This window comes from Corapipo altera, unplaced genomic scaffold (assembly GCF_003945725.1).
Source record: "Corapipo altera isolate COAL_440 unplaced genomic scaffold, ASM394572v1 133, whole genome shotgun sequence".
NCBI lineage: Eukaryota > Metazoa > Chordata > Aves > Passeriformes > Pipridae > Corapipo > Corapipo altera.
This window is the reverse complement of record NW_020884939.1, coordinates 3,294,360-3,319,316: the sequence shown is the minus strand read 5'-3', so window position 1 is coordinate 3,319,316 and position 24,957 is coordinate 3,294,360. Positions and strand designations below refer to the sequence as shown.

Here is a 24,957-nt window from a genome sequence, read left to right as displayed (position 1 = left end):
TACAGGGCAATTTATGAAGGTGAGTTTCCCACCTCATGAACACCTGATTGTGACAAGCCACACATTTAAAAAAAAACAAAACCAAACCAAAACAAAAAACCCAAGTCAGCACCCCCAAAGCATACAGGTGCTCAGAAAACTCATCGTGAAACCTAGCCAAAATCTCCAAAGGTTGGGAACGTTCTGGAATGCTGATGCACGTGGCCTTAGAGGGGCAGGGTGACAAAATGAGGGGACAAAGGGCAAAAAGGGACTGAGAAGAGAGATGGCACGGAGTGCTCGTAATGAATGACCAAACCTTAAAAGCCTCAGATTGGGCTATAAACTGAGAATATGAATTTCCTGATTTATAATGATGTTAACAAACAACAAACCCCCAAATCAGTCAGCCTCTGTGAAACAAACTGATACAGAGATAATAAAGAGGGCAAAGCCCATAAGTAAATCATTTAACCTCACAAGTATTTCAGTAGCAAACAGTAAACAAGGCACAATCCGCAGCCTGATCTAAACAGGCCAGGCAATAGGGAGATAAAACCCTGTGGAGACAGGCTGGGAGAGCTGGGGCTGCTCAGCTCGGAGGAGGTTGTGTGGAGACCTCACAGCACCTTTCAGGATCTGAAGGGGCTACAGGGAAGTAGGAGAAGGACTCTGCATCAGGAACTGGAGTGGCAAGACAAGGGAGAATGGCTTCCCAATGACAGAGGGGAAATTTAGGTTGGATATTAGGAAGAAATTGTTCCCTGGGAGGATAGGGAGGCCCTGGCACAGGTTGCCCAGAGAAGCTGTGGTTGCCCCTGGATCCCTGGAAGTGTCCAAGGCCAGGCTGGATGGGGCTTGGAGCAACCTGGGCTAGTGGAAGGTGTCCCTGCCCATGGCAGGGAGTGGAATGAGATGGGCTTTAAGGTCCTTTCCAACCCAAACCATTCCAGGATTCTATGAAAACTCATCCACCTAGGACATGTGCTCCAGGGACAAGGAGGTGCTCCAAAACAAGGACTATGCCAATGATGATGGAAGATTATCACACATGAAAGAAAAGCAAAACCATACTCTTCACCTCTTCTCACTGGAATCAAACTTAATCCCTTTACATCTAAGTATACACTCATTTTGTAAATATAGTCACAGAATCAACCAGGTTGGAAAAGACCTCTGAGATCATTGAGTCCAACCTGTGGCTGAACACCACCTTGTTAACCAGACCACGGCACTGAGTGCCACATCCAGTCCTTTCCTAAACACCTCCAGGGACAGTGACTCCACCATTCCCCTTCCAGTGCCCAGACACCCTTTCTGGGACAAATGAAGTGAAGCCATTAAAAATACTGACAGTCCCCTCCTCAAAGCACCGTGTCAATTCACTTTAATGTATTGATACTATTTTTGCATCGTTCTAAAGCAGCACCAGGCAGGAATATTCTCTGTCACTACAATTAGTCAAAGGTGAAAGTACCCTGACAGCTCCTGGACCCTTCTGGATCTCCAAAATCAGGACATTTCACCCCTTTGACACTTCCCTTGCACTTCCCCTGCAGAGCCCAGCCCTGGTTTGTCCTGATCTCCTTACCCTTGTACACCTCCTGCTACAAACCCAACTCTGTTTCCTGGTCCTCCCTCCTCCCTTTCTATTACTTTCAACTATCAATCAGTTGAAACAAACCCCAAATATCTCCTCCCCAGTAGCAGCTCTCCACTTTTCGAGAAAGTCACAGTCAAGCTGGGACAGGGTCAAAGGAGGGGTTTGATGCTGGTCCAGAAAGTCCTTTCATATGAAAATGAATTTAAAAAAAAAAAACAAAAAAAACCTAAAATATATTCCTCTTCTCAAATGAAGAGATGACAGGCTGCCTAACTGTGACAAGCAAATCAGTCCATTTTCTTTTTACCAGGAATTAAATCAATTAACAAACTGGAATTGATGGTAGTTTATGAAGAACATCAGCATCAATGGTCCTCTATGTAGTTTATAGTTTAGCTGCTGAGAAAACACTAATCCTGTTTTCTCCAAACCACTCACATATGTAAGTACATATTGATGATATGATGGAGCAGTTGTGTTGTCACGTGCCTAAAAATATTGGCAAAATTACGGAATGTGAAAGAAGGAAGAGGAATTCTGCAGAAATTTCTTCAATGAGAAAACAGATGAGAAAAATATTATTTCTTTTTCCAGTATGTTTGGCACAAAGGTCTTTAAGAAAGTTGGAGAAAACATGTTTCCGAGTTTGAAGTTTAAGCTTCTAAAATGCATCTGAAATCAGCCAGATTCCAACAATGCTTTATAACAAATTCCTTAGCTTTCTATAGTGCACTTCTTTATTGAAAACTTGGTCATAAAAATGGCACTGGGGAGGCTCAAATTTGCAGTATTCAGCAGTTACCTGGTCAAAAGTGCTCAGTCTGCACATTAAATTAGAATTACCAATTAATATTAATTTAAAAAATCCCTGATGTGTAAAACCTATCATATTTAGGGGAAAGGCAGCAAAGTCCTACTGGATTTTTAATTATCATCCATTGCCGTAATTGGTTCAATCAACCTTACTAAGGCCTTGGGGACACACCCATTGGCAGCTCCATGAACCCAGGGTCATTGGCTGGAATTTGGTAAGCAATTCCTTGATGTGGAAGGAGGTTGGACAGCAGGTTACATAATAGGGGCCCAGAACTGAGATTTTGACAGGAAAAATCCTGACTTCTTCCCAGACGCACCTCCACATCAAACTCTGATGTTTGACACTTCTTCGGTGCTTCATTAAGGATTTATGCTTAGAAAGGAGGAAAACTGTAACAACTTTGAGTGCTCTGGAAGGTTCTCAGCTTCATCTGTTTCAGACAAAAAAGTCTGTGGTACTAATGTTCCTCTGACTAACAAGAATTCTCTCTGACACACTACTTCACTTATTTAAGGGCTATTTTGATTCAAGTACTAAAAGACATGCAAAGCTGGAAAAAAAAAAAATCAAAATTTAAACCCTCTGAAAGTACTTTTGTAACTCGAGTCTTGAGGGAAAAAGAGAAGCTTTGGGCATTAAATAATTGAAGCTCCATAAGCAACAGCAACTTCCACACAGCAGAGCTTTTCACAGGCATTTCATGTAATTGCAAATGCTCCACCAGGCACAAGCAGGACTGTTTAAGTTCCCAATGCATTTTTAAAAGAGGGAATTAGAGCTATCCATTCCAGGTCATTACTCATGGAAGACAAGGAGACTTCCTACTACTCCAATAGGTGGTTACTAAAGAACTATCTCTTCGTCCTGGGAGCACACTCCCTTGATTATTCCCTCCAAATTCAATTCTTCATTACTGAAAAATAAACCTGATATCAACATATCTTTCTGGCCTGCCCAGTGCATATTTTTAATATTATTTTATCTCATTTGAAGGTTCAGAAAATCTAATTTTCATAGGCTGGAAATCTGTTCCCCTTTCCTTCTGCCTAACAGAAGCACAGAACTGTTTGTTCATTGGGGTGTTTATTATTAGAACGTCTGGCGCAAAAAGGGAAAAACATCCAAAAACCCTCCAGCTACAATTTTACTCTGAAGTCACACTGCCAGCAGGCAGCATTTATCACATCTGAATGTCATCAAGCTACTTGGCTGCAGAATATGGAAGAGGAGTGAGTAGGAGTGATGTGTTCTGAGACAAGAAGCTCCAGGTTTCACCCCTGCCCAAAGGACAACTTGTTGATATCAATATGGATCCTGTACCCAAAAATATTTTAATCTGTTGCAGAGTCACTGAAGGACTACATAAGAGATAAGCTTTGACTGTCAATTCCCTATAAAGGGATAGGCTGGGTCACCCCATAAAACTCCAGGTTTTCTTCTTGTTGTCCAAAAGATGAATTGCAAATTAATTTCTGTACCTTCCTTCAATTAAAACAAAAAAACACTGTGAACTGAAACGTCAGAAATTTGTAAGAGGGAAATATCATTTGCCTTGTACTAATAATAGCCAGATTACAAAACTCCATCAGTCATTTATTTTTGAGTGAATAATACTTCTTCGAGGCAGGATAGTCACTAACAAAGCCAGGGCAATGAGCAAAACAAATAAAAGCAATGAATGAAAGCTCAGCTTATGGCCAAGAATCACCAGCTCAAAGGAACAACTGCAAGTGCAAAGGATGGGAACACAAGTGCTGGACAGTCAACACGACTTACAAACATCAAGCCTTACTTTCCAGGCAGGTGGAAATCAAGCCCAGCCCAGCAGAGGTACCTGGCTGGGGGAGGTGACTGTCCCACCCTGCATGGCACTGCTGAGGCCCCACCTCAAGGTCTGTGAGCCCTTTGGGGGCTTTTCTAAGGACATTCAACCATTAGAATCATAGAATTATAGGATCAACTGCATTGGAAAAGACCTCTGAGATCATCAAGTCCAACCCTTGATCCAAGCCCGCTGTGGTTCCCAGCCCATGGCACTGATGCCACATCCACTCTCACCTTCAACACCTCCAGGGATGGAGAATCCACCCCGCCCTGGGCAGCCCATTCCAAGGGCTGATTACTCTCTCTGTAAAGAATTTCTTCCTAATATCCAACCTAATATCCCCTGGCACAGCTTAAGGCCGTGCCCTCTTGTCCTACTGCTGGTTCCTGGGAGAAGAGCCTGACCCCTACCTGGCTTCCCCCTCCTGTCAGAGACTTGTAGAGAGTGAGGAGGTCTCCCCTGAGCCTCCTCTTCTCCAGGCTCAACGACCCCAGCTCCCTCAGCCTCTCCTCACAACACTTGTGCTCGAACGTTTCCAGAGAAGGGCAGCCAAGGCAGTGGAAAGTCTTGAGGGCAAGACTTAGAGGAGCAGCTGAGGTCCCTCGGCTTGTTCACACTAGGAAAGAGGAGATTGAAGGGAAGCCTCACATCTGCAGCTTCCTCAGGAGGGGAAGCAGAGGGAGAGGTGCTGCTCTCCTCTCTCTGGTGCCCAGTGACAGGACACAAGGAAATTTGAATGAAGCTGCATCAGGGCAAGTGTAGATGGAACGTTAAGAAAAGGCTCTTCCCCCAGAGGGTGGTGGGGCACTGACCAGGCTCCCCAGGGAAGTGGCTCAAGCCTGACAGAGTTCAAGGAGCTCCTGGATGACACACTCAGCCATATCATTTAGTTTTAGGTAATCCTGTGAGGAGGAGAAAGTTAGACTTGATGATCCTTATGTGTCCCTTTCAACTGGAGATGTTCTATTGTTCCAAGAATCTCAGCAGGAAAATAGTGGGGGAGTGACTCACAGCAGAGTCACAAACAATGCAATTAAGGTACAAAGGTCCATGTATTGTGGAAGAAGTCACAGTCTGGAGAAAATAAAAAACCCAACACGACATCAGATATTATATAGCTGCTCAATTAATACTTTGTCCCTAAAATCACAGCTTGGTACAGAAGACAAGCTACTAGGAATAAACAGCAGCAAGATACCCCTTGAAAAATGGCCTGTCCAGAAGTGAGCTGGATATTCTGAAGTACTGTTTAAGAAAAAAATATGTATGACCTTAACCATGTACATTACAAAATAAACCACCCATAAAGTATGATAACCTATCCCATTTCCAGAACACTGTAATGCCCTGGTGGATCCTATATCTGTTGTTTAAAGAATACATGAGTTCTTGTATATAAATTTCAAACTTGAAAACTTAGGCCATCCCAGCCAGTAGAGCACTGAAACCTTGCTTGTGCAGGTAGCATTCGTTTAAGAGAAAGAAATAAATGTATTATTCTTGTTTACTTTTGTATTGAAACTTTCTACACAAAACCAAGTAAATAATGATAATAAAATTAATAAAAGAAAAAAAAAAAAAACAAACATCAAAACCACCCAAAAACTAAAGGCAACACATGAAAATAGCCAAGAATTTGAAGGCTACAAAACAGTGTTCTCTAGGAAAATATGATTTTGGTCGTGTTTTTCTTAGGAAAAAGGGCAAAGCCAATTCTCAGTGCAACATAATGATTGTCATATATATTAGAGAATACATAAGCTTGTTTGGAATGCCACCTATCACAAGGTTGGACTGTGACTAAAGTATAACCATTTCAAATACTTGGATACCAGAAGAAATCTGGCACAGTTGCAGAATGTCATTTCATCTCTACTGCTCACTGAAAAATTTATGTGCCCATTACTACCTTTGATGATTATATAGACACCATTTACTTGGTCTAAAGTGGATGTCAGAGTATACCTTGTCTTGATGAGAGCAATAAGGAAATCAAAAAAAAAATCACTTCATGGAAAAAAAAGTGATTAAAATTGCTATGAAATTCCCATTACCACTGGACTTCTGATAAAAATCATGACCTTGGCAATCAGCACATCTGAACCAGAAGTGAGTGAAGTATTAACTAGGCCACTAGTAAAAGGAAATCGACTCCACAAGAACTCATCAAGAACTGAAGATTGGATTACACTCACAGATTAACCCCATGGAAGTAGCACATGACTTGGCCCCAACTTCCTAAGAACCACCCATTAAGTAAATTTGGCAGGGACCTCCTACCATTTGTCTTTCTGATCATTTGCTTTCACCACTGTATGCTGAATGGTGTTACAGAGCCTCAGTGCTCTGTGCAGGGTGTGGTTGATGCACACGATTCTGTTCTCTCTGATCTCCACTGTTGTTTTTCTCCACGAAAAATAATCGTGTTTCAGTTTTTGTTCCAGTGTAAATACGAAAATTCGAAGTCTCTGAAGTTGCCTCTAGAAGACACCAAGCACACTAAAGAGATGCAGATTGTCCTATCCACAGCAGTGATTAACTTGTCTCAACAAGAAAAATCAGTAGTATTTTTTACAATTTACTTTTCCTATCCCTGTTTTCCCTATTCTTACGGCAATATCCTCATCTAAAAATAAGTGTAATCCTTCAGGTTCCTGTTTTTATGATAAACTGATTGCATACACAAAAGGTCACTCCAGTAAAATGCAAACTCTGCTCCCCTGGGCTCAGGCACAAATAGGCACAAAGCACTGAAGGTCTTCGACAAAAACACTCTCCCCAAATCTTTACGTATATGTGACAGTCTACAAACTTGTTTTGACCACAGGATCTAGACAGAAGAAAAAACAGAGAAACAGAGACAGTAAATTGCTGCAAAACCCCTTCGAACAATAAGCTATAATGCAAAACACTGCATAGAAAAGTGCCTTCATTCCCTAATCTTTCTGCCTTTAGAATTTAAAGCTCTTTGTGACCACATGGATACCACAATAAAGTGATGATTTCAGTGTAAACACAAAAGCAACAATCCACAGAACATCTCTGAGAGGTTGTTCTTACCTGTTTATTTATTTCTCATGACTGGATTCTACTTCAGCTTTTGTACAACACTGAGAATTGCTGACATGGGCACAGCTGGGTATTCCCTTGCACTGACAACCCAGGTAATAGAAAGGGCTTTTAGCATTCTTTGTTTGTCAGCAGCATGAGAACTGACCCCCAGTGCCTGCTGGATCATCACATAGCAGCTCTTCTTGGAGAAAAGTACTGCAGAAAGCCAGTGTGAGAGAGAGGGATGAGGCATAAATCCCCCCTAATCTGAAGCAGTAGATCAGGAGCAGACATGCCCACGGGTACATGGCCACTAATGGCTCTTCAGAAATTGGACTGCAAGCTCAAGATGCACAAAGCTAGGAATGCATCATCTTTTATCTCTTGCACTGCCAGAATGTAACATATTGATTAAACAACACTTTTCATCTTCAGACCTATCATTACAAGAAGAGAATATATCACAGATTTTTATAACTTCTACATTTAAAGCAATCCCATGCAATAAGGAATGGTTCTTCCCATTTTACAAAAGGAGACTGGGGCACAGGGCAGATGGAGAAAGCTGTTTATTATGAAGTTAATATGAGCTGGGAACCGAATGCACTCATCTCATCTGAGCTCAAGCATGTGCTGGGCTTTGGAGCCATGGAATGAGAAACATCAGCATTACAATTCTGAATAGCTACACACAGATAATTTAAGAACACTCTGTGATAATCTGCTAAGAAGTTAAATTGATAACTTGGACCCACTGGTCAGACTTTCCCACCCTCTTCCAGCTTATCTCCAACACTGGGGAAGAAGTTATGGACACCAATTGACCTAACATTGGCCTGCAGGGAATCAGCCAATAATTTCATCTTTTACGCTTAAAATATACTTTTATTTTTGACTGCTTTATGTAGTGACAGGACAAGAGGCTTCAAACTTAAAGAGAGTAGTTAGAATGAGATATTAGGAAGAAATTCTTAGCTGTGAGGGTGAGGAGGGCCTGGCACAGGTGGCTGCCCCTGGATCCCTGGAAGTGTCCAAGGCCAGGTTGGACAGGGCTTGGAGCAACCTGGGCTAGTGGAAGGTGTCCCTGCCCATGGCAGGGGGTGGGATAGGATGGTCTTTAAGGTTCCTTCCAATCCACACAATTCTATGATTCCACATTTCCAAATCCCATCCTACAGGCAGGCACACTGACACGACTCCCAGATGACTCCCAACTCCAAGGCTCTCAAGAAGTGGGAAATGTCTCTTACTCTGTAGGTAACCCAGCACATTTCTCATCTTGATTAGGGACTCCAGCCTGTGTGCTCTGGGCCTGGTGAAGTCCTAAACATTTCTAAGTAAGGTGGTATTCAGTCAAAGGTTGGACTTGATGAATTTGGAGGTCTTTTCTAACCTTAACGGTTCTGTGACTGTTAATTAACAGGAAATTCAAGATAGAAATTTAAAAAAAAAAAAAAACAGCATCAATCCAAGATTCTTGAAGTCTGAGCGATTCTACTGCCTGACTTTTCAAGGTGCACCCCTCCACAGCGTTTGCTTGGGGTAGGGTGGTGGTAAACAGGTCTGTAACTCAGGCTCTGTCTGGGGACAAGCTGTTTATCAGAAAATGTGACGTATACTCTGTCCTTTTGCCCTCTCCTTTTCTCCCCAAAGTGAAGTGCCAAAGAGATTTAGGCTGATGCTCTCAAAGTCAGAGGTTTCTGTAAGATCTGGGAACACAGACTGTCTGTGTATAAATGAAGTCACACAATCCTTAGGCAGTCAGACACGGCATCTTAGGAAAGCCTTAAAGGCTTTTCAAAACAACAGCCACTTCCAAGAGAGAAATTGTTCTAAGAGAGAAACAGTTGCTGCACTGCAACTGAACCCTGTACACAAATGTTCTTACCCAAAATTTCTTTTAAAAGGTAATTTGTCTTTGGAAAGTAGCAAGACAGTGTCTGCCAATGTACTTCTCAATAAAATCTCATTTTTCTTACTCCAACTCCACACAACTGATCTAAACACAGCATTTAGAACCTGTATGGGTGCACATCTTAAGCATTTGATACATCTCTTGTTAAAGTCTTCTCCTGCCTGAAACATGTACCAGGAGGTTTTCTACCAGTCAACCCTGGAAAGATGTAAACTAAACAAAGTTTGAAATGTCTCCATTTTCTTCTACATGAAATGACTAGTTGAAAAGTCACGATTTTCTCAAGAACAGAAATTAGACCCAAAGTATCAGAGAAGCCCACAGAAAACAAAGCAGATTCACAACTCCATCAACAATGGAAAATTCAATATTTGTGGAACGAGCTGAACAATTTTTAATTTAGGGTAAATCAAACCAATTTGCAGCAAAACACCTTTTTCTCCATTTTCCATTGGAAAATTTGGTATTCTTTATTAAGGAAGTTTCTATCAGAAAATGACAAGGAAGACAAGATTCAGCAACACATCTGCAAATTAAAAAATCACCACAGAAGGCCACAGGGTATAAAACCACCTGCCATAAGGAACACAATTTCTCCAGAAACCCTACCATGCATCCTTGCTTTGTCTGAGTTTATGGGGAGCAGCTGTAGCTGGAGGTTGCCCTGTCCAGCTCTCCCAGAGCAGAGTGCTCAGACCTCAGCCACGGAGCCAGGCAGAGAATGCTTAAGCTTCCAACCAAACAAACCCCATCTGAGAACACCCAACACTGACACCAGTGAAGGATTCCCTGTTTCACCCACCCACAAGGCTCTTCTGTCATGTCTGAAAGATTATATAAAGCTATCAAAAAGATTCATTCATCCAGCAGTAAAGAGGTTTAACCTTTAAGGAGTAAGCAATCCTGGGTTTTCTTTGCAATGTCAAACAGTGGAGCATAATCCTGAATCTAAAAGTTTAAATGAGATGAATGACATTTTCTAAATGAGAGTGACTTCCCTTTGTTCAGAAGAATCAATCTACCTATGTAAGCCTCAGATTACCTTCAGGTATATGTCAAACTGCAAACACAGGCCTGACATTTGGGATAAACACCTGAAAGGTGTGAGCACTCCTTCCCAGACAAATGGCTACAGTGAATACTCATGGAGACGGTTTCCACATCACTCAAACCCCTTCCTATGAACAGGCAGAAGAGATAATTATCTAAGTCTTCACCCATGGAGCTTGAATGCCCTGGTTAGCTCACCCTATTTAAGCTTTCACTCTCACAGAGAAATTGCCCATGCACGTCCATCCCAATAGTGCCCTCCTTTCTTTCAGGGAACTTGCTAAAAGTAATAAAAATACATTTGCTGCTGAGATGGGCAATGGGCATTGGAGAATTTTAGCCCTTCTCCTGCTCAGACACATCCAATGGCAACACTCAGCACAATGCCAGGAGTTAAAAAAGCCATACCAGAGCAGTTTGGAGGGCTCATAGAATATTCAGAGCTGGAAGGGAACCACAAGGATCATCCAGTACAGCCCCTGGCCCTGCACAGACACCTCAACAATCCCACCCTGTTCCTCAGAGCATTGTCCAAACCCTCCTGGAGCTCTGGCAGCCTTGGGGCTGTGCCCACTGCCCTGGGGAGCCTGGGCAGTGCCAACCACCCTCTGGGGGAAGAACCTTTCCCTGAGATCCAACCTGACCCTGCCCTGGCACAGCTCCAGCCATTCCCTGGGTCCTGTCCCTGCTCACACAGAGCAGAGATCAGAGCTGCCCGTCAGGAGGAGCTGCAGACCCTGGTGAGGTCTGACCTCATTCTCTTCTTCTCCAGCTGAACACACCAGGTGACCTCAGCCACTCCTAGAACTGCCTAGGCCAGCTCTTTGTATCCAATTGTGGCAAAAGCACAAGCCGAGACAGTGGAATAAGGAAAGAAGAACCACACACTTCCTTGAATCTTTCTCCAGCCATTTCCAGGTCAGGTCTTTATGAAGATACGTTCAGTTCTCAGCAGCTTACGATGGGTTTCTCTTCTAAAACCACATCTGCTCTGCTCTTTGGCTTGTATGAACTTCCAGTATCCCCTGGAAGTACGTCCCACAGCTCACTCACAGTCGGTGAACACTCCCCTCTCCTGTCTGCATTGAGCCCTGGCTCCTGAAAGCTTCATTTGAGGTCACCTGGTTCTTATAATAAAGCAGAAGCAAACAACTGATTCTTTTCTACTCTCCATACAGCACCGTTTTAATTTATTGACTAATATTGACTGGACATTTTCATGGAACTACCCACTGCAAGTTCAAACTCTTGCTCCTAAATGGCAACAAACAGATCAGAGATGAAGTTAAAATTACTACTCCCTCGTGTGCATCTTTTGCCAACTGCACTGAACTTCATTTGGCATTTTAATGGCAATCACAAGGCCCTCTGCACATCTTCCTTGTCAGGTCCCATCTTCAGAATTCCCTAAACAACTTACCAGCAGCACTAAATATGTCATCTCCCCAGTAAACCTATTTTTCAGGATACAATGGACAACAGAGACCCTGATAGTACTGCAGTGGTGAGCTCCTTCCTTCGTGAGGACTGATCCTAGACTTTTAACCTCCACCTCTTAGTTTCTAATCCATTATTTGCCCATTTCTTTGCTAAAGTTCCAGCTGTCTAACTTCCTAAAAGCACACTGGTGAGGAATTTGGCCAAAAGCCCTTGGTACAGAATCCCCATCCATTGTTTGTTGCCCAATAAGCCACTTTAAACAAGAGGATTCACACAAAGGCGGCTCAACTTGATACAAATGTGTGTCATCAGGAGATCTGGACAAGCTCTGTCATTGTGCTCTATAACAGCTACAAAATTAGTGCCTTCAAATTTCTGACACTCTCCCGGGGCAAGATCTTTGTCCAAAAATCCCCCTTTTGCCTTTTGTCAGAATGAAGGAGGTGGTTATTGTTTTCTCAAGAAGTTTGCCAGTGGATATCACAGAAGCCTTTGATTACATCTAAGAGACACCACATACAGTGAAAAGCTTACAGGTAGAAAGTCACAGACAAAAAACCTGACACTGCATAGGTTAAGGGCAGGCTGTTGCCATTTGACTGGTTTTTTTATAAAAATTACTTATTTGTTAATGAATTAGAAAAAACTGTCATGAAGTACAACCTGTGATGTCACAGACAGACACTGAATTATGTCTACCAGCCTTTCAAGGTCTACAAGGTACCTAAAAAGAAAACTTCTCTCTAAGCTGGTTTGGTCAACTTCAGAGAGATTTTTACAGGGTCATAATATACACATGTCCAGCGTATGTTTTTCTGGTAAAATAACCAAATAAATCAAAGGCCATCAGGTTGTCCTCTCCTTCCATAAAGAAATATCATCCAAATAAATCACACCAAGCATCAGGATGATTTTATTAATATCCTTATACATTCTCTTTCTGATTATAGCACACTACAGTCTCCTGGGGCAAAAATGCACAATATTATTTGGAGCTCATAGAATCATGGAATGGGTTGGGTTGGAAGGAACCTTAAAGACCATCCTGTTCTACCCCCTGCCATGGGCAGGGACACCTCCCACTAGCCCAGGTTGCTCCAAGCCCCGTCCAACCTGGCCTTGGGCACTTCCAGGGATTCAGGGGCAGCCACAGCTTCTCTGGGCAGCCTGTGCCAGTGGAATCTAATCCATAGCAGATCCTATGGTATAAATTCCTTACAGTGATCTGAAAACTACTGTGGCCTGATTAACAGGCTTGAAGGTAGGCATAAAATATCAATGGTTTTCAACTTGTGGGATACATATTTTTATAGCTGAACCACAGAGAGGAAAAAAAAATCCCTGGATATTCATACTCGATGCAAACCTCCAGCACAAACGAAAACAAATACAAACATATGTGCACATATGTGTGTGTAAACAGGAAGAGTATGTACATGTGATTACACCAACAGAACATGGCAGCTAATTAACACCAAATCCCAGACTAGTTTCAGGTGGGAAAATATACCTGGGCTAAGCAGCTTGTGGTGTGGTGGTAATAACTCTCTATGTCACAGTGACTTTAAGTCACTGCCTATTCCACCACAAACTGACTAATTAACTCAGCTCTTGAGATGGCTTCAGATCTGAATTTTAGCTTTTATGTTCTGCATAATGAACACTGTCATTCAAAGGAAAACTAGGACATTTCTTCATGACAAGCCTGGTCACAGTGAGCACAAATACCTTCAATGAATACACAGGCAGTGTCATTACACAATAGTTTTTTTAATGCTAAATACAACTACTTGTCTGGTGGAAAAAAAGATGTTTAAGCATCCTTCCCTCTAAAAGCAAGAATATTATACCAAGGTAACAGAACCAACAATTGCTCTTGATAATTTAGATATCATACAGGAGACTGTAAGATTTCAGAGCTAATGGCCTCAAATCTCTTTTCATGCAGTATGACATGCTCAATCCATTATTTAAACACCACAGCTGCTTAAATAAAAAGCAAGATTTTGAATATTTCCCCCCTGCTACTGATTATTTCACACATGCAAAGCAGCACATTGTCAAACCAACGTCAATTCATGTGTGTATTTCTTCAACTCAGAAAGACTTATTTTCCTTAACAACTCAAGACCCACCTGTGGACTTCAAAAAAAAAATGGAAAAATGGAAAGAATGAGTTATTGTGAGTCAGTCAAAAACGGATCATTTCAGACTAGGTAACAGTTGATCATTTTGAGCTGTCTCAAAGAGAAAACAATCCTTGAAGTGTCTGAAAGATGAAATACTTATCAGGTTTTGTAACATCAGGTTTTGTATCTGGTAATACCTGACCTGCTCTGTGTGACACAGCAAGTTTCCTAAAGGAAAGGTTAAAACAGCTATTCTGCATAGGGAAGGCTCCAGGGACACTCCAGAGCCCCTTGCAGTGCCCTAAAGGGGCTCCCAGAGACCTGGAGAGGGATTTGGGACAAGGGATGGAGGGACAGGACAAGGGAGAATGGCTTCCCAATGACAGAGGGGAAATTCATGTTGGATACTGGGAAGAAATTCTTCCCTGTGAGGGTGGGGAGACCCTGGCACAGGTTGCCCAGAGAAGCTGTGGCTGCCTGAAGTGTCCAAGGCCAGGTTGGACGGGGCTTAGAGCAACCTGGGCTAGTGGGAAGTGTCCCTGCCCATGGCAGGGGGGTGGAATGGGATAGGTTTTAAGGACCCTTCTAACCCAAACCATTCTGTGATCCTATGAAAAGAAAAAACTATCAAAAAATATTCCCATTCCATAAAGTGAGTTCACTAGATGTCCTCTTTCTAAATGAAGCACATGAGATGCCATGTACATCTGACAGCACTTAGCTGACCCTGTGACTTCGGGTTGAGTAGCACTGGACACCTGCTCCCTCATCACCCCTTCTCTTTTCTGAACCACATTTTTATTACCTTCTTGTATTGTCCAAGACAGCTATAACTGGAGTCTACTAAATAAATTTGCTTGAGAAATTTATATGAGATTTGAAAGTTTAATGCAACTGCCAAAGATTTTGGAGTGCTGGGAGAATTAATCTCACTACTCATTACATTTATTGATTCCAATCAAGCTTCCGGACATCAGCAGAGGTGCCACTGCTAAGAAATAAGAAGTTTCCAGGAAATCTGTACGTAAACCTGAAGTGACTGCCAGCTTTGGGAAAGGAAAAAATGCTCAGAAAGAGGTGTGTAATCTAAATGCCAGTAAAGGCAGTACTAATAGGTCATCATTCACCACATGGGAAGCTTTCTCCAATACTGGTTTTGTAGCCAACTCAAGTTAAAACCAACTCCTTGAGCCTGTAACAGGGCCAGTATTTATAACAGGCTTTTCTCTTTAAATACTTTTTGAATTAGGGATGAAAACAATAAGGTGCTTCCACACCCAAAGGCTGGGGGTTGTTATTTTCTTTTTTTTTTTAATCACAAGCTGAAAGTAGTTGAAGGTAGAAGCTAAACAGCCTCTCCAGCTGGTACATCTGCATCAAATACAAGTGGAGGCTTTTCTTTTGAGAATGGAAGAAAACAGTGATTGTGAGTTTTGGAAATAATTTATCACATTTGCTACAGTAAATCTGAGATAAGAAAAGTATTTGTGAACGGATGAAAAATAATGAGGTAATTTTATGCAAAATAACCACAGAAGTATCCACTTCCCACTGAGGACAACCCCACTGTTGTCAGACTCTGGCTTAGCTACGGGAAGAGCTACTTCTTGGGACTCCAATTTTGTGGAACTGTTTGTGAGGACAGAATCAGTCTGAGCACACAGGTGGGGTCTGTTCCACACTAAAGCAGTTGTTACAGATCAATGAAGTAACAGGAAATTTTTGCCCCCACAGCTTACAACTGCAGTCAGGAGGAGAGTGAGAGAAGGTAAGGGAGAGCAAGTGAGAGAGGTTTGCAGTGCCCAGGAACACAACAGTGGCGTGAGATCAATCCAGCAGAAACCACCACTGCTCAAATGCATTTCATTACATCAGGATTTCCATATGTCTGCCATCACCACAATTACAGCCTCTATTAGCCAAGTCACAATAGGAATACCAGGGCAGGAAGGCCCTAGAGTTGGGACAAAGATTTTCCAGCAGCAGCTTAGAATCTCAATCACATTAAGGTTGGAAAAGACCTTTAATATCAGCAAGTCCAACCACCAACCCAGCGTGTTCACCCACGTCCCCAAGTGCTACAAACGTGTTTTGAAAACCTCCAGGGGTGGTGACTCCAACCACTCCCCTGGGGCAGCCCCTTCCAGTGCTTTACAACTCCTTCTGTGAATTCTTTTTTTCTTAATATCCAATCTAAACTTCCCCTGGTGCAACTTGAGGCCCATTTCTCTCGTCCTGCCACTTGGCTGCTCGGGAGAAGAGTCCAACCTCCACCTCACTATAACTACCCACGCCTCACTTAAGGTTCCCACAAAGATTGTAACTTGAAACTTTACCCAAGCAAGTTCTCAGGTGGGTGAAAACACAATTATTTCATTTCATACAGCTCCTACTACAGTCCTTCCCTAGGACTGAAGTGTTAACCACAGCTGATGCTAATGCAACAACACAACCCACCCAGCAGTTCAAGAGTTTGGTTGAGCACAGCACAAAAACTATTTTATTTACATGACTGAAAACTAATTTTAACATAATTGCTTTTCACTTTTTTTTTTTTTTTTGGTGTGCATAAAGCTACAATGGAAAACACCTGGGAAAAGAATTATTCTAAGAGTTTGCTGCAACTCTCAATATCTGAAGTATCATTTTTTACTCACCGTGGTGTGCTAATAAACAAGAGCAGTACCAACAAGCCCTGCCTGAAAGATCTTTCTGGAACACCTGTGAAGCAACAATTGCTTGAAATGGTTGGGATGGCTCATATTTTAGAGTGGCTCATATCCATTACAGTGGATCAACATTTACTCCTTAACAGAATAAATACTTTTAAACTTTCCCATTTCTGAACTTTGTGCTTCAAACTTAAAAGAGAAAAAAACCTGCAACGCTAAACAGTAAAACTTCAATAACTTGTCAGGATTCCTCAGTGTTTATCATTTTGCACAAATACAGCCTTGATGTAGTTTAATCTTAGCTATTCCTTACAAAATTAAGTTAAATGTAAACGATAAATAACAATTAGCCCATTCAGTCTGAATTTTCTGATTTTCTGTGTCCTCATTTGACTTCGTGTTGAGTGTTATTTTGAGACATGCTGCTAAAAGAGTGACATAAAAAGTGGCCTAAACTTCCTGACTAGGTTGATTGTAACCCTGTTACTTCCACAAAAATACAGAATTTTACTGCCTGGATAATACCTAACCTAGCACATTAACCTATCAGGCAAAGGGATCAACTTGTGGAATTTTATGTACAGGCTTTCATTAGTTGTGGCTGAGAAGGCATCGCTGCCACAAATCAGAGTTTACTCCTAATAGACTGTTTGACTCCTCTTTGCAATTGGAAGTACAAGTACAGCCATAAAAACCTGCACAGCCACTTTCTTGTCTATGAGCTCAACCTCACAGGCTTCATGGGACACACCTTAGCAGAGGGAGTGTCAATTAAGAGAGAGTGTGCTGAAAGATAACTCATAATATTAAGAAAAACCAAACCAAACACACAAACAAAAAAAAAACCCAAACAAAAAACCAACAACAGCAACAATAAAAACAAAACCTAAATAAACAACCAAACCAAACAAACAACCCCAACCAAACCATCTTTGTGTTGCCATTTTTACATATTTATAGATGCCACTGAGAAACACCAGCATGAAAGTTAATTAACCAGGTTGACTGACAAAGGAAACAGATGTGAGTATAGTAATCTTCTGCACTGGAATTAATTTCATCAAGTTTTAGGTAATGCCACAAATAAAGGTCAGGTTGTACTACTGAGATGATCAAGAACACAAACTGTAAATCTATTGCAACATTTAATAACGCACATTTCCCACAGGGCAGGAACCCTTTCAGGCAACCATGTGATGAGCAAATACTTAAATGTCACACTTTGAAAATTACTTAACCGGTGCCTTCCACAGCACATACTTCCCCTTCAAAACAGAACAAGAGGAGCAGCTTCTGAAGCACATAAGACATTTCACACTGTATTCCTAATTGCCTCTAATTGTCAGTTATAATTTTGCACACCACAATTTAAACCCTATCAAGGATGCTTTCCATCAGCTGCAAACAGATAAGAAAAGGCCGGAAGGGAACATTACGTTCATGTGCTTGGACATCCCCTGCAAACCATAGTTAAGAATGTTTTATCTACTCCCATGGTGGTATTTCCTGAATTCCATATAATTTGGATTTTAAAGCATCAAGTAATGTGATAACCAAGCTCATCTTCAAATTACTTTTCCAATACTTCATTCTTCCTCTCCTGTTTCTGTTCTGTATTTATCTGATTTCAGCCTCCTGCCAAGGATCTGCTGCTTTCTGCCATTCCAGTCTGCTCCAGTTTTCAAGCATTTCCTTCCCATCTCTTCACCTCTCCAGTTCTCTTCCCTTAGCTGCCGATTAAGAGTCATCCCCTTGGAAATTTTTGTTCCAAGGACATTTGATCACCAGAACTGAGCTAAACTTAAATATTAAGTCGACTTGCCAAACTAAAGCAAATTAACATGTGTGATTCTTCAGGTATCTTCAATAAAGATACAGATTAAAGACAAATCACGGGGTTGGACGTGAGGAGGAATTTGTTGCTGGAAAGGGTGGTCAGGCCTTGGCAGGGGCTGCCCAGGGAGGTTTGGAGTCCCCATCCCTGGAGGTGTCCCAGGAAGGCCTGGCCGTGGCACTCAGTGCTCTGGGCTGGGGGACAAGGTGGGCATCGGGCACAGGGGGGACTCAATGATCTTTTCCAACACAAATGCCATTGTTTTCTTTATTATTAAAGAATTTTGTTCCCTGAATCCAATAGATCAACCCAAAATGAAATAAAAGACCCTCACCTTTCAATCCTGGGCGTACGCGGCTCCCGACAAACCCCCCAGCTGAATGTACTGTATCCCTTGTTCTTCTCTGAGCAACCTTCTTCTCCAGCTCCCTCAGTCTTGCTTGCTGCTGGACCTTATTCTACGTCTGTGCAGAACCACCAGAGGCATTATCCACGGAGCAGATCCCTTCTACTCCCTCTCCACATTGCTCAGCACGTTACTTGTGGCGCTGCAGTCGGTGAGAAGCCCATGCTCTGTGAAAGACAAAGCCACAACGAGAGAGAAGACAATTCAGAAGAGACAGCAAGACCCAGATCAGACAGCAGTTGGCTGAGTTGGGTGCAGAGCATGTGCTCAGCACAGGACTCAGCAGCCTGAAGGATTTCCAAGGGAAGTGCCTTCCAAAATGACTTTTAAGACCAAATAAACAACTTGAAGCCCGTTCTTCCCCAGCCAAACCTCATTTTACACTGGTTAGTTACAAAGCAATTACTGCCTGTTACAAAAATCACACAATGGCTTGGGTTGGAAGGGACCTTAAAGATCATCTTATTCCAACCCTCCCTTGCAATATTGCAGTATTTTCTAGAAAAAGAGTTCTGCTCATGCACCATTGTTCTTCAGATGGGGGAAAAAAAAAGCCCTTAACCTCTTAGCACTTTTCATTAACTACAGCTTAAATCCCTATGTATCTTCAGCAAACCCCAAATGGTCTTAAACAGAGATCCAACAGCATTTACCAGAGCACAGAAAATATAACAGGAATGTTTCTTGTGTATTCTCATCAGAACAAAATAACACTTTAAATAAAAATCATTTTATGAAGACATTTCAAAAATACTAAAGAAAATATAAAGTGCAAGGCTTGTTCTGTTTAATATTTTTTTAAATGAAAATGGTAATAAAATACGAAAATTGTGAGTTAAAATTTCTTTAAAACATCAGAAAAACTTGCAGCTTGAAATAGTAATAGTTTCATCCAGGAAAAACAAAGTGAAACACACTAGAATGAATTTTTAATATCCAATTAATGGACAGATGATGACTTGCACAGAGCCACAGTGCCAGCCTGGGGAGCTGGAGTGGGCACAGAAGCCTCGAGCTGAGCAGCAGAGCTGGAGCTGCTGCACCATCAAATGCAGAAGCACAGGATGATCTGAGCCAGTGGGTTTTGTCTTCCAATAACTTTTTCTTAGTGAAAAAAAAAAAAAAATCAATTTGCAACACTTTTCGTAGATAAAGCAGACAAAGTCTTGGTCCAGATGGCAAGAAAAAGAAATCTATGCAATGCTAGGGCTGAAAACCTCAGGAACACAACCTAGGCAATAAGTTTTGCTGGTAAGGAAGCAGGGCAGAATAGCAGAGTTCCTTTAACCATGCTTGAAACAAATACCAGTTTCCAAATCACTTCAGACGCACATATATGCTAAACCTGCTATAAACATTCCATAAATATTCAGGAATAAGTTCTTTAGTTCTTTGTCACAGGGATGAGTAAAGATGCTTGTGTAAAGAGTTGGTGCTGAAGAATAATAACCTCTTTTTGATTGATGTAGAGGAAATTAGAGGCACTTCAATAACATAAAATATCCCTCAACCATGGGTCATATGCTTAAAATTAGAAAAATCAAGAAATTCAACAACACGAGAAAACTGATCCTGCTCCAAAGTATGAAATGTTTTCTTCCTGTTTTTCAGCACTATGAAAAAGAACTTTTCTAAAGCTTCTTAAATGAAGTTACCTACAAAAAGATAGGGGAAAAGGACATTTAAGAAGGGAAGGCTCACAGTCAAAGTGTTGGAAACATCAGCATTATAGCTACTGGTGCAATCTTAATTCACCTCTGCTGTGCATATTTATCATGAAACCAGCTGGAACCACACTCCTCTGCTCCACGAGGCTCCTGCCTTAGGCCCAGCATCAAAGGGAGAAGAATAAAGTAAATGGTACATCCGGAAATTCCGAGTGTTTGAATTCCTAACTTAAAAAAATTCTTTGTACAAGACGTGCACATGCACACACAGACATGTATCACCCCAGTGTCAAACGTTTCACAGCTCAAAGATTCCTCCCCCCACCCCAAAAAAGGCTGACCCTCCAAGACTTGCTTTCTATCAAAAATATTCACCACTCCCCTCTTCTGGTTATCAGTGCTATGAAAAAGAAAAACTACCACGAATTTCACAAAGCTGTTCTCCAGACAAGTGACATTTAGCCCACTGTTCCTCCACGTTCCTGGCAATCTTCCCCTGCTCAAGTGTGCTAACATTAATAAAGAATTCTAAGGTGAGCGAGAACTCTTAGGAATATGTCAAGGACTGGGGGAGAAAAGCACCATTGGAGAGGAAAATCCATTAGAAAAATGAAAAACAAGATCAAGCCAACTGTGAATCTCATATTGCAGGGCTACCAAGCTGCCTTATTAAATTGCCAGCAAGAAGAAAAATAAACAAAAAGGATGGAATTAGGAGAAGCAGAAACCCACTCAGTATTGGACTATCTGAAAGTCTGCCTCAATTCTAATAACGTATGTGAAAAAAATGAGAAGTCTTTTACTTTTTCCAGGCATTTTATTAAAATACATTTTATTGGAATACACACAAACATACTCTTCCTGTTTTCCAGAGAAGTATGTGAGTATGCACATGTGTGTGAGGGAAGAAAGACAGGCTCTAACACTAAGGCATTTGTTCCAAGAATTCCCCTTGTTCCCTGTTTTCACCTACCACACTTCCCTGTTTGATCCATCTTTTCCTCTCTATCAGCAGGTTCAAAGGTTTGGGTCAATGAAGTCCCTGAATACTCACCCTAGAGCAAGAAATTTGGTCAGGAGATAAAAGAGCAGAGAAGTCTACAAAGTGCAAAAGTTCAGCAAGCTCAGATAATCAACTTAGTGCAGAGATCTGATCTTAAATAAACCATCAAATATTGCTAATGATTCAGAATCACAGTATAATCTGTCAGATCCTCTCAAATTTCCATCAAATACATTTCCAGGACACGAAGGGCTTCAGTTAATTAATAAGGATTTCTGAAATCATGTAAAACATCAGAAAAAAATCAGAGGTAGGGTCATTCGTCTTAAAAAGGGGAATAAAAAATTAACAAAATCACTTCACAGCACTCAAGGGGAAAAAAATTAAATTAATCATATCCATCCTCAACATAAAACACTCTAAACTTTGCAGACTGGGGTTCCCAAGTGGAAATACATGGGCTCAGGTATATTTGGACCCCAGTAAATATAGCATAGAATGTTTCATGACATGACTATTCATTAACATTTCATATATTTATTATTTTTTAACTAGTGCTTACAGTACAAAACTACTACATACATTAAAAATTGACTGAAACCAAATGAAAACTAGAATTTAAGGATGGGAGTTGCCAAGGTTCAAATAGCAGGGATCACAAAAACTGGCTAAAAGTATACAAAATAAACCAGTCCAAACAGCAGAAGTTATTTTTCTTATACAAAGTCAACCACATTAATGAGGATGTTTCCTATGGGAAAACATATTATAATTTGAGTAATTTTTAAGTAAAAGGTTAATGGATATAAATTACAAAAGACAGCCCTTTACTGGGGAGACAAATCATCTCATTAAGCCTGGTGACATTCCTGGCTTCAGTTACAACAGAACTGCACCCTTCAGTACTTCAGTAACCTTTAATTGATTTATTTTCTCAGCCATTATCAACTGTACGAAGGAGTGAAAGTTTCCCAGTGCCAAAGAATGAACCTCCCCTGGGGAGAAACCCAGGGATGTCTGAAAATCAGGGAAACAGACCTTTATGGAGGGATTTCCTGAGACCAGAACAAACCATCGTTGTCCTGCTCCAAAAGACGACGTTCACACGAACACGAACAAGCCTGGTGATGGCATCCAAACCCAGACAAAGAGTGGCAGCTACAGGGGGAGAAACCCTTTCCAGGAGCAGTTTTCTGACTCAGTTCTTACATCTCCTGTTTGTTCTCCTCCCCAAGTCTCTCTTCTGGCAAGGAATCTCTCTCCCAGAGTGCTGCCTGCATCTCATTACTAAAGGCATCCACTTCAAGCCAAGTCTTTTTTCATCCTAATGTAAAAATCTTCATTAACAGAAAAATGCCAAATGATCTATTTTTCTTTAGAGGTGAGCCAAATCTGCATACTTGATTTCTTATTTAACTGGACCCATTTATAACAACTACAGACTCCAGTTTCTCCCTGCCATGATAGAGGCTTCCTTCTTAATACTGCACCACAGCCAGTCAACTCCCAAAAAAACCAGAAAAAAATGAATATATCTATGTGATTAATGCTTGACTTATAGTACCAGTCAGTGAAACTTCAGCAATACATTTTTTTTTCCACAACTAAATATAGCAGTAGCTATATTTTCAGTCACTATAGCTAAAATAATTAGCTAGAATTAGTGTATTTTTAACTAATCTAGTTAATAATTGCCAAAATGGAGATGATGTCAAGCTGGAGGTTGCAGAAAGAGAGCAGGCAGCAGCAGCAGCTGACACCAGACAGATCCATTACATTATTTCTCCCATTTTAACTCCAGACTAGACCCAAGTTTTCCAACTACAGCTATGATCTACACTGGAAGCAGAATCCTGTTCACAGGACTGTTACACACAGGAACTGTCTTCCTAGCTTCCAGCCTTCTAAAAAGAAATCCTGCTGGCAAAAAAACTCATCAGCAAAATTCTGAAATTCCTCAAAGAACATCATATATTATGGAACTGTGTATGTGAGGTAATGGTTCAGTTCTGGCCCTAGCAGAAATGTGAACTGAAACTGCACATCCTGAAACGAAACACCAGTAGTAAAAAAGCAAACTAAGAAGAAAAAGGAAATATCACAGTGGGTATCAGCAAGGCATTGAGAAAGCTCTCAGCATCAGCCTGACCCTCTGGGTTGAAATCCAGGGTGCACATCACAGGGAGGTGGCCACTGCTGTCCACCTCCTGCTGTCAGTCTCTTCCAGTGCCACCAAGACAAGCAGAAAAAGCTGCTGAATTGAAATATAAGATCTGTAGCAGGACTAAAAACATCTTGTGTTTTTATGTTGTCTTGAAGCACATACTGAACCAGACCATGAGAATCCCAGCAGCTGATGTATTTAAAAGTCCTAAAGCAATGAAGAAAGCTTTCCACAGCCGTCTTTTCCCAGGCCCTGCAGAGCTGCTGCTTTGACTGTGATAGGGGACATCAAAGAAAACATAAATGCCTGTGTCTGGTTAAAGGGATCTGTCACAGACGTGTCCTTCAGAGAATCCCAGAATGGTTTTGGCTGGAAGGAACCTGAAAGCTCATCCAGTTCCACTCCCTGCCATGGGCAGGGACACCTTCCACTAGCCCAGGTTGCTCCAAGCCCCGTCCAACCTGGCCTTGGACACTTCCAGGGATCCAGGGGTAGCCACAGCTTCTCTGGGTAACCTGTGCCAGGGCCTCCCCACCCTCACAGGGAAGAGCAAATAATGCCACTATTATTTATTCCATAACCTTATGAACATCTTAATGGTATTTAAGTGTATTAATGACAATGGTTTTGCTCTAGACTCGTAGGGCGAAATTTAAAAATAACCAACACCAGGCAGCCTATTAAGTTATTTTAGGCAGGGGCAAAGGCTTTTCAGGTGTAACTGGTTTTCAATTCATTCTACATCTGAGCATATGCTGGTATTTTAATCAAAATCCATTGTACAGCGTCTGTTTTATACTCCAAAATTTCAGACATTTACTTGAAGAATATTGAAATGTATTAGAGGCTGAGCTTTAACAAACTGATGAGAGAGGCTGAGTCATAAACCCATTTGATGGAGAAATCAAAAGCTGTGAAGCCACACACGCTTCTGAAGTGGCAGAACCAGCTCACTTCTCTTCTTGCCCCTCAGCAGAACCAAGAACCTACATCAGACATTTATTGTATTACAAAGTACAATAAATCAGTGTTTGCAGAGAGGACACTGGGAGTCATGGGATGGCTCATGTACAGAAATGTAGATACTCCTGATTTGTTACGTACCTGAACACCTGAAAAGACAAGGGAAAACTAAGTTTTCAAGAACAGCATGAAATGCACCACAAGCATATTCAGTATTTCCTCTGTTAAATGTATTGCCTGACAGCTCATATGTTCCACACAGAACACAAAACACCAAAGCTATGTCAGCTAAAGTTTCCAAGAGAAATCTCAAAGTTGGACTCCACAATTTTTGTTGCATTCTGCTTGAACTGTTAACATCGTTGGTACGTTTTCTCCTTCTAAATCAATTCAAAAAAATAATTTAACATGGAGCCAGAATTTGATAAAAATAAATTAA

General features: G+C 41.4%; 1 protein-coding gene across 4 annotated transcripts in view; it reads right to left on the bottom strand.

Annotated features, from left to right (window-relative positions):
- The window catches only part of PCDH15 (protocadherin related 15), a 673,791-nt gene that overhangs the window by 541,494 nt on the left and 107,340 nt on the right, over positions 1-24,957 (bottom strand). For all 4 annotated transcript variants that reach the window (XM_027661020.1, XM_027661021.1, XM_027661019.1 and 1 more), the window contains exon 2: positions 18,650-18,888. The gene's annotated coding sequence lies outside the window, so the exon portion shown is untranslated. The remainder of the gene's footprint in view (positions 1-18,649; positions 18,889-24,957) is intronic.